Raw genomic sequence first — 9,397 nt, 5'->3', positions numbered from 1 at the left:
ATACATTTGAGGACATAATACATTTGCTAGTCTCATGGACTCTGGTAGTTCTACGAGAAGGCCATGTTTCGTCGAGGGAGATGATGGGTTGGCCTCTTTGGCAGACATGGAAGTTGGCTTCTCTGGAACCCAGCACCACAGACAACCTTTCTTGTCTAGGTTGTGTCACAGTGCTCCTTGTAATGGTAATACGAGGAATAGTTTCAGAAGCGCTTCGGTTTTGTCTCCAAGATCTGGGAGGTTCTATGATGCAAGACTCGAAGAGCACCGGCCCCATAGAGAATCCACCTCCCCAAACGAAACCCAGGACTACCCTTTCCGAACAAGCACTATAGCTGCCGCTTGAATATATCTATATATACATAAAAGAAATGAATAGAGAAACTATGTCTAAATGCTTTACAGGGAGAAAAAAGGGGTTTTTGAGAGACGAAGAAGAAGCATTTTGACGAATTTTGTTTATGTTGATACTGTGAATGTTACTGAGATGTCTCTTTGGGAGTTGCTATTTTTCTCTTTTGATGTATTTAAATATATCTAGTAAAGCAAAAGCATCAGCATTTTGAATGAAGATGTTGTGAGAAAAAATATATACCAAACTTCTCCTCACTTGGTCGGGAGCCTCACTTCAGTTTCGCTGTGGTTTGATTCTGTCCATTTTTCAGTTTGAGTTTGGTGATTTGGGTATGTCATTTGTTGAGGTTTAGATTTGTTGGATCGTTGCTACCCCCCATAACCATGTTTCATATGGGTTATTTACGTGGTATGAATAATTGGGAATTGATTAACAAAAGGTAGAAGATGACGGTCCTCTGTTTTTTTTTTATTTTTAACCTCATTTGGTGCTTTTATGGAAAACTTAGTTCTTATGGTGAAAAAGCGAGTAGGGAGAGTTTCTTGGTAGGTCGGAAAAAGAGGGCTTGGGGAATTTGGGGAAGTGCTTTAAGGAAACACCTGTGAAAAAGAAGGGAAAAAGATCAAGGAAGCGTTCGAAAGAAGTGGAGGAAAGTTAGTTTGGACAGAGTATCATAGTCGCCTTCTTGAAACGAGCGATGAAATCATGAAGGAAGGAGGCGGGCGAGGGAGCGATGATTGTAATTTGTTTCTAAAATCGAACTAGTAAAATTAGCAATAGCAGTTCTTGCGAAATAAAAAAAATGTGAAAAACAGCTTCCCCTCCAACGGGTTCTGTACGTGAAGGGGGGAAGGCAGGATGAGGAAAGGTTCCAACGTCGCGACGCACCGTTTCATTAAAGTTGCCATGTGGACTCGTGTACGCGGCGGGTAACCCAAACCGTGTGCAAATAGCATTTTTCCTAAAATATATGATATAGAATGATGAACAACAACCCTCTTAAAAATAATAAAGTAAGTGTCTATTTCTTCACGAGGTGTGGTGAGCAATTTGAATGTTTTGTTTTATATGTTTTTAGTTGTTGGAGTGTAATATTAATATTACTATTAGACTACTTAGTATTATCAACTATTAAACCGTTGTTTTATATAAGCAACTGTTAAACCTTTTTTGGTTAATATATCATTTTTATTTAATGAAAATTGTAATTTTTTATAGATTATTGAATTAGATATTGATAATAAAATATTTTATTGTGAATTTATTTGTAATTGTGAATAATTTATACAGATATCTTTGTATTATATGTGAGATTATATTAATTAAGTTAAAAAATAAATATAAGAGTAAGCTCAACTTGTTTGTATGAAACAAATTGAACTGGATTAAATAAATTGAAACATGTTAAATGGGTCGTGTCTAAACTACACAATAAAACTTGGTTGTCAAACTGGTTGAGTGGATGATCATGTTGCGTCACCCGTTATTTATATTTGTTATATTAAGATTTTAGGATCTAACACTTTAAATTGGTCATGTTCAAATCAACTCATATAGTTTAATACTCATAACTTAACAAACACAACGCAAATTGCCACCCCTACATTGCTATATCCTTCTCTCTCTCTCTCTCTCTCTCTCTCTCTCTCTCTCCAAATTCTACTACCAAGCTGTCCACTATTGTCAGCCCTACAACCTCCACACCAAATGTTTTCATCAATATAACCTAATTTAGCTCTCATTTAGATAGTCAAATGAGATTAAATGAGAAATTTGTGAATAGTAATGAGATTATTTGTAAATAGTAGTAAAATAATTTGAATTAAGATTTTTATTAGGTTTTGGAAAAAAATAGAGAAAAAATTGAATAAAAATATTATAAAGTTAAAATATTATTATAATATTATTTTTTAATATTATTTTTGTTTTAATATTTGAATAAATTGAATTGTATTTTTATGTTTTATATGAAAGTTTGAAAAAATTGTAATGATTAAATGAAAAAGTATAAAAACGAAATTAAAAAATATTTATATTTGAGTAGTGTTTTAGATATTGAGATGAGATAAGACGAGATAAAATGAAATGAGACCAATTTCGTATCCAAACAAGTCCATATGTCCTGTTTGAATAGTGAAAATATTTCATCTCATCTTAATATTACAACTTTTTCAAATTTTCATACAAAATATAATAAACAATTCAATATTTTCAAACCCTAAAATAATAATAATATTAAAAATAATACTTTAACAATATTTTTTAACTTTTTTCTCAACTCATTATCCAAACCGCACCATAATGTTGCTGGCACAAATACCCTTACACCTAATAGACAATATCATGGATTATGTTTGTTTTGAGGTGAGAATGAGAAAAACATGAAGAATGTACCGGTTATATCACCATCCAAAATCATTGTGCCATCTATTTTTCATTTCTACAGCCACTACAACACTGCCAAAACCATAAAAGCAAACTATCATCAAGTCTTTAACCTCCATTTATAATGGAGTTAGAGATGCTGTTGAGATAGAATCTGAGTTTACTTTAATAAATTGAAAATGAATCAGGACTATAATTCATTTTAAGATGTTGTCAGTGTGGTATCCCCTTTAAGCAAGTAAATGAGTTGATCATTGTGACATGGTATTCGAATTATGAGATTAATTAAGATGTGTTTGGCTAGTGAGATCACTTCATCACTATTCCATATTTTATCATTAATTTTTATTTATTTTTTATTACTTTTTACTACTATTTAATATTTTATCATTATGTTTTCACCACTTATTTATCACTATTCACAGATCATCTGAAATCACCTCACTACCCAAACGTAACCTAAGGGTGGATTTGGAAATGAAAGTATCCTCAGATTTTTTCTTCCCAAATACATTTAAACATAGAATATCTTTTAATTTCAAATTTTTAATTTTTTTATCTATTCATTATCAAATTATTACAACTTTCTTAAACACCTAAACAAATTCAAAAAACACTTTTTCAAATTTGAAAACAAAAATAATATTAAAGAATTATATTCAAACAATTTTTTAACTATGACACTACTTGCCTCGACTTATTGTGGAACAGAAACTTGGAGCATTAGGACATACAATACACATTATATATCCCTGTTCATCTAGTTAGTTCGGTTCTAATGTCTTAGTAGGTGCAAAGGTGATCCATTTCTTGTGCAAGGAAGAGATGATGTGGCGCCCCCAGATTCCGCTTGGGATAGGACAGATATCTGAAGTATCGGGACATGTAACACAAGGTTATCTGCCTCCGTTCATGACATTGAAGATGTAATGTTCCTAACATGCATCTAGCAGTATGCAATATTTACAATAAATAATTTATTTTTTAATACAATATACCAAACTTATAATATCCCAAATAGTTAAAGCATAATCCATGCATACTTAATAAAATAAACATATATGATTATAGTACGGTTCTTAGAATATTACAATATCAAAACATAGGAGACCAGACTCTATATTTATATTACCAAAATACACTATTGAGTCAATTTGTCTAATAACTCGCATAACTCAACTAACGAGGCTAAAATACTGTCCAAAAACCTAACTATGGAAGTTGGAAGCTCTGCATCATGTCTGCGGCATCTCATCAACCTCCTACAGTTTGCTAGTGTCTACTCCCTACTCTAATCCTGACACATCGCCTACCATTAGGGGAAAATGGTAGTTGGGAGTACCACGATGAGATTTGATTATAAATCTCAAGAAATTAACAAGAAGTTTTCACATAAGTTAATGATGTATGCACAGCAGTAAAAATATGAATGCATAATTATAGTTATAAGTAAGCATAACATAATTTGACATATAACATGGCATAACTTGACATAACTTGAATTGAACTTCACTTGACACAACATAAATGTAAACTTAAAATTGGTTGATGAGGTTTTGGAATATGAACCTTTTGTTAGCTGAAAATTTGAGGTCTCCTCATAGTTCTTTAAAATTGGTTGATGAGGTTTTGGAATATGAATTGAGGCATGTTGCACAGAGTGTTATTGAGGAAATGGAGAGTGAAAATGAAAGGAAGCCTAGTTTGTGTAGTTAGGAATTAGGAAAATGTAGATTGTGTTTTGTCTGATTTTGAGATGCCATCTAATAATGGGGAGAAGTTTTGTAGAGATTATGATTCCAACCCAAACTTGGGAGAGCCTATTCAGGATTTTCTCAAATTAGAGAAAAAGAAGTTTGGGGGGTGGTGAGGGGTGTCACCACGCGGTAAAAAAAGATCATGTTAATGTTTAATATTCTTACGTGGAATAGTATGGGTGTGCGCACATCTTAGAATCCTTTATCCTATTTGGTGAAGAAGTTTGGTTGTTGTCTTAATCTCTCTAATTGTTATGGGCTTGTCATCTTAATCTCTAATTATTTTTCAAATGTGCAAGAGGGTGGTAAAATTTGGTTGTTTTGGGATGATGGACTCCAGTTTAGTTCGCTTATGGTTACGGATCAAATGTTAGCGGGTTGGTTGTCGATGGGGTCGGATAAAGTGCTTCTTACTTTGTTTATGGTAGCTATTTTTGTAGACAAAGTAGAAATTTGTGGGATGACATAGGAAGTCTAGACAATGAGGGGCAACCATGGTTCTTGGCTAGTGATTTCAATATTATTCAAAACAATAGTGAAAAAATTGGTGGTTTACTTCAAGCCAATGGTCCTAAGCAAGATTTCAATAGTTTTATTGATGCTTATGGATTGCTAAAACTACCCTTTAAGGATTCAAAATTTTCTTGGTATAATGGAAGGGAAGGACGACAACATATTTGGGTTAGGTTGGATCATGTCCTTCCTTGTATATACTAATTTTTTGCATACATTCAGCAAACAAAATTGTACTATTTACCTCGCACTTCTTCAAATCAGTGTCCTATGTTAACAAAGTTGGTGGAGGTGAATGCATTCTCCGAGCCTCATCAATTTAGATTCCAAAGAATGTGGACATCTCATGCAGAATTTTTACCATTGGTTCGAAATGTTTGGGATGGAGACTTGGAAGGTGGTGCATTGACTAGAGTGGCTCAGAAACTGAAAAAGTTGAAATCTGCCTTGAGATTGTGGAATGTGTCCACATTTGAGAGAGTGGAAGAGCATATTCAAGTGTTGGATGATCAACTTGTGAGATTAGAAAATGAGGTTGCGGAAAATTATTCTCTAGGGGGGAGGAGTAGTTGCTCAACTTGAAATCACAACATCATGTGTGGTTGGATAGAGAAAAACGATGTGGAAACAAAATCCTGGATTAGTTGGTTGGAAGAGGGGGATGCTAATACTTGCTTTTTTTTTTTTTTTCATTTGAGTGTTATGAAAATAAAGAGGCATACTATTTTATCTTCTTTAACTTTGCAGGATGGCACTTATATTAAATCTCCAGATGAAATTCACGATGGGCCAATTGCTTATTTTCAAAACCTTTTAGTAGCTGAATTTGTGGTGCAGGATTCTGATACTCTTTCTATTATTCCAAGCTTAGTGTCAGAGTATGAGAATGATGCTTTATGTCATCCTCCTTTATTGGAGGTGAAAGAGGGGGCTTGATTCCATCCCTGAGGATAGTTGTTCGAATCTAGATGGGTTTTCAGTGGCATTTTTTCACTTGGCTTGGGATATTGTTCAGATGGATGTTTGGCAGGCAGTGGTTGAATTTTTTAAAGGTGACCATTTACCAACTTTTTACAATGCTACAAATTTATCTCTTATTCCTAAAGTTGAGACTCATGATAGTTTTTTGAAGTTCAACCAATCAATTTATGTTGTGTGGTTTACAAGATTTTTATGAAGATTATGGTGCAGAGGATGTTTGTCATCCTTGGAAAGCTGATTTCTCCAGCTCAATTACCTTTTTTAAGTAATGGGAGCATTTTTGAAAACTTATCTCTTGAGCAAGAGATGGTGTTTCAGCTTAATTATAAAGTTCGGGGGTGGTAATGTCATTTGTAAAATTGATACGGAGAAAAGGCGTATGATCGAGTTAATTGGAGTTTTTTTACTTTGGGTACTGAATAAGTTTGGCTTCTTAAATCATTGGTGTGATCTTGTCCAGCATTGTATTTCCTCACCTTCTATTTATGTGATGTTGAATGGGAAGCCTAAAGGTTTTTCAAGGCTTCTCGTGGACTATGACGAGGCGATCTACTTTTGCCATTTTTGTTCATTCTTTCGGATGATATTCTTTCAAGGCAACTGGAATCCCAGTTTCAATATGGCAACATTAATTCTCTTTATTTATCTTCAGCTTGCACGAGTATCTTCATCTTTTGTATGCTGATGATTTGTTTATTTTTTCAAAAAGGGATAGGATATCAATGAGAAGTTTGTTAAAGACTTTGAGGCTGTACAAATCAATTTCTAGATAGAAAATTAGTGTTGCAATGTCAGTGATTTTTTGTTCGAATAAAAGCAGTTATTCTAAAAAAATAGAGCTATTACAGGCCACGAGTTTTAGTGAAGGGAAATCCCCTTGTTCTTATATGGATGTGCCGTTGCATACAAGTAAACTTACTTCTTTAATTCTAAAGTTATTTTAGATAAAATAAAAAAGAAGTTATTGGGTTGGAAAGGTAGCCTTCTCTCTTCGGAATGACGTTTAATTTTATTAAAGCATGTTCTTAATAGTATTCCTATACATGTGTTGTCAATGCTTAATGTTCCCCTAGGGGTGTTGCGAGAAATTCAGCAGTTAATGTTTGAATTTTTATGGTGTTCAATTGATGGGAGGAAAAAAAGAGTTTGGGTTTCATGGAGACGGGTTTGTCATCTAGTGAAAGGAGGTTTGGGTGTGCGTTTTTTGGAGGATGTAAATGATTATTTGCTTATAAAATTTGTTTGGAAAATTATTAATAGTGACTCTCTTTGGGCTTCTTTCTTTAAAAGCCGATATTTGAGAAAGGTAAATCTTTTTGAAGCAGCTCTTTCATCCAAGAGTTCAAGATTTTGGAGGATTATTTTATCTTGAGTTCCTTTAGTGCTTAAACATGGTGTTTGAAAAATTTGGGAAAGGGAGGTTAATTTTTGGTTTTATTTGTGGCTCCTTTGGGGTGATTTAGCACAACATTTTCTAATAATTGGCTATCCATTGCTTCAAGTGTGTGAGATTCTTTTGCATTTGGGTTGGAATATATCACATCTAAAGGAAATTGTGGGTGATGATATGTGTGAATATATTGTTAATTCTAATGTTAGAATTTGGTAAGGCCAGGATATTTTAATTTGGTCTCATAGTGCTGATGGTAAGTTTTCTACTAAAGGGGCGTGGAACTTGTTGAGGGCCTATTCAGATGCATTGTACTTGGCCAAATGGACTTGGTGGAAAGGTTTGGCTTGGCAATTTTGGAATCGCACTCTTCCGTTGGATTCGACAATTCAAAAGATTGGAATTGACCTTGCTTCCAAATGCCATTGCGGTAGTGAAAAAATTGATGTTGAGTCTTACGAGCATATTTTTGGGAATTTTTTTCCAAAAGACTTAAAGTGCCATATAGCAAGGAACATAGTATTTCATTTCGAATTTCTCTTTGGTGGGTGTGGGCGAAACAATCTTCACAATTGGAAATTTTGCGTGGTATTTTTCTGACTTTGATTATTTGGGCTTTGTGGATTTCACGATGTAAGGCTCGAATGAAAGGATGTGTGGAGTCTTGGAAGCAAATTATTTTTGGGCTTGTGTCACAATTTCAAAATTTCTTCTCCAAAAATATGAAGTTGTCTTCATGTTCCAAGAATGATTTTGATTTGTTGAGAAGCATTAGTTGCCCTATTATTCCTATCAAAATGCTGGTAGTGAGAGCTTTTGCTTGGCAACCTCCTCATTTGAGTTGCTAGAAATTAAATGTGAATGTGTGTTCCTTTGAGAACCTAGGTTTGTCAGGTGGGGAGGGAGAGAGGGGGGGGGGGGGGGGGGGGGCGCTGTGATTCGAGATGCTAATGGTAAGTTTTTAGCGAGATTTGCTCATCATTATAATGTGCAATTGAACATTATTGTAGAATTTTGGGCGTTAAGAGATGGTCTTTAGCTATGTAAGGATTTGGGTCTTTCAAGTTTATGTGTAGAAACTAATTCTTTAATGGTGGTTTCTTGGTGTCAATGTGGGGAGTACTCTCATTGGTATCATGGGACTTTTGGGATGAGGTGATTGATCTTCTTAGAGAGGTTGATGGTCATATTTTTCATATTTATAGAGGACGAAATATGGTTGCAAATTTCTTTGCAAAGGAAGGGGCTCGTAATTCTTGCCTTAATCTTGACACTGACAATCTTCTCCCTTCAAGGCTACAAAGTTTGCTGCGTATTGATAAATGGTCTTTGCCTTATTTAGGGTTTCGGTAAATTGTTATTTTTTTGTTATTTTTTGTAGTTTGATTGTTTATTGATTAATGTCTGTTATTTTATTGGTGAGTTTGTTGATTTTGTTATTAATTTTCCACAGTTGTTGATTGAATTGTAACCTTTGTATTCCTCCACCATAAGTAAGGATTTATCAATGAAGTTTCGGAGGTACTGTCCTCCTTCCCAAAAAAAATATATATATATATTTAGAGAGAGAGTGAGTGATTGAACATACTATTAATGCAAAAAATCGTACAATATGACGAAATAGGATAAAGAATCATTCCCAACCCATGGTGAGATTTTGAGCCTCGATCGATATGGTTTAGAGCTCTCAATAGCAGTTTGGAGCGGCTGTACGACATCTGTATGTACATCCATAGGAGTGAATAGAAAATAAATGCAAGAAATATAAAAAGATGGAGACACATAGATTTACATGGTTCATCATTAGGCCTACGTCTACGGGTCATTTGGAAGGCAAATCTACTATAATATGTATATTTTACAGTCTCTCATGGACTCTCATTTTTCTCTATATAGTAGATATTGGAGATTTATTTTCTAGAGAAGATCCTCTCTCTCTAGAGCTTTCATCGTGAGGTTGAAGAAACTAAAGAAAATCCTTGGTACACTATTTGGAAGTCTTCTTTTTCTTCTTGG

This window comes from Carya illinoinensis, chromosome 10, assembly GCF_018687715.1.
Source record: "Carya illinoinensis cultivar Pawnee chromosome 10, C.illinoinensisPawnee_v1, whole genome shotgun sequence".
Taxonomy (NCBI): Eukaryota; Viridiplantae; Streptophyta; class Magnoliopsida; order Fagales; family Juglandaceae; genus Carya; species Carya illinoinensis.
Note: the sequence above shows the minus strand (reverse complement) of the source record.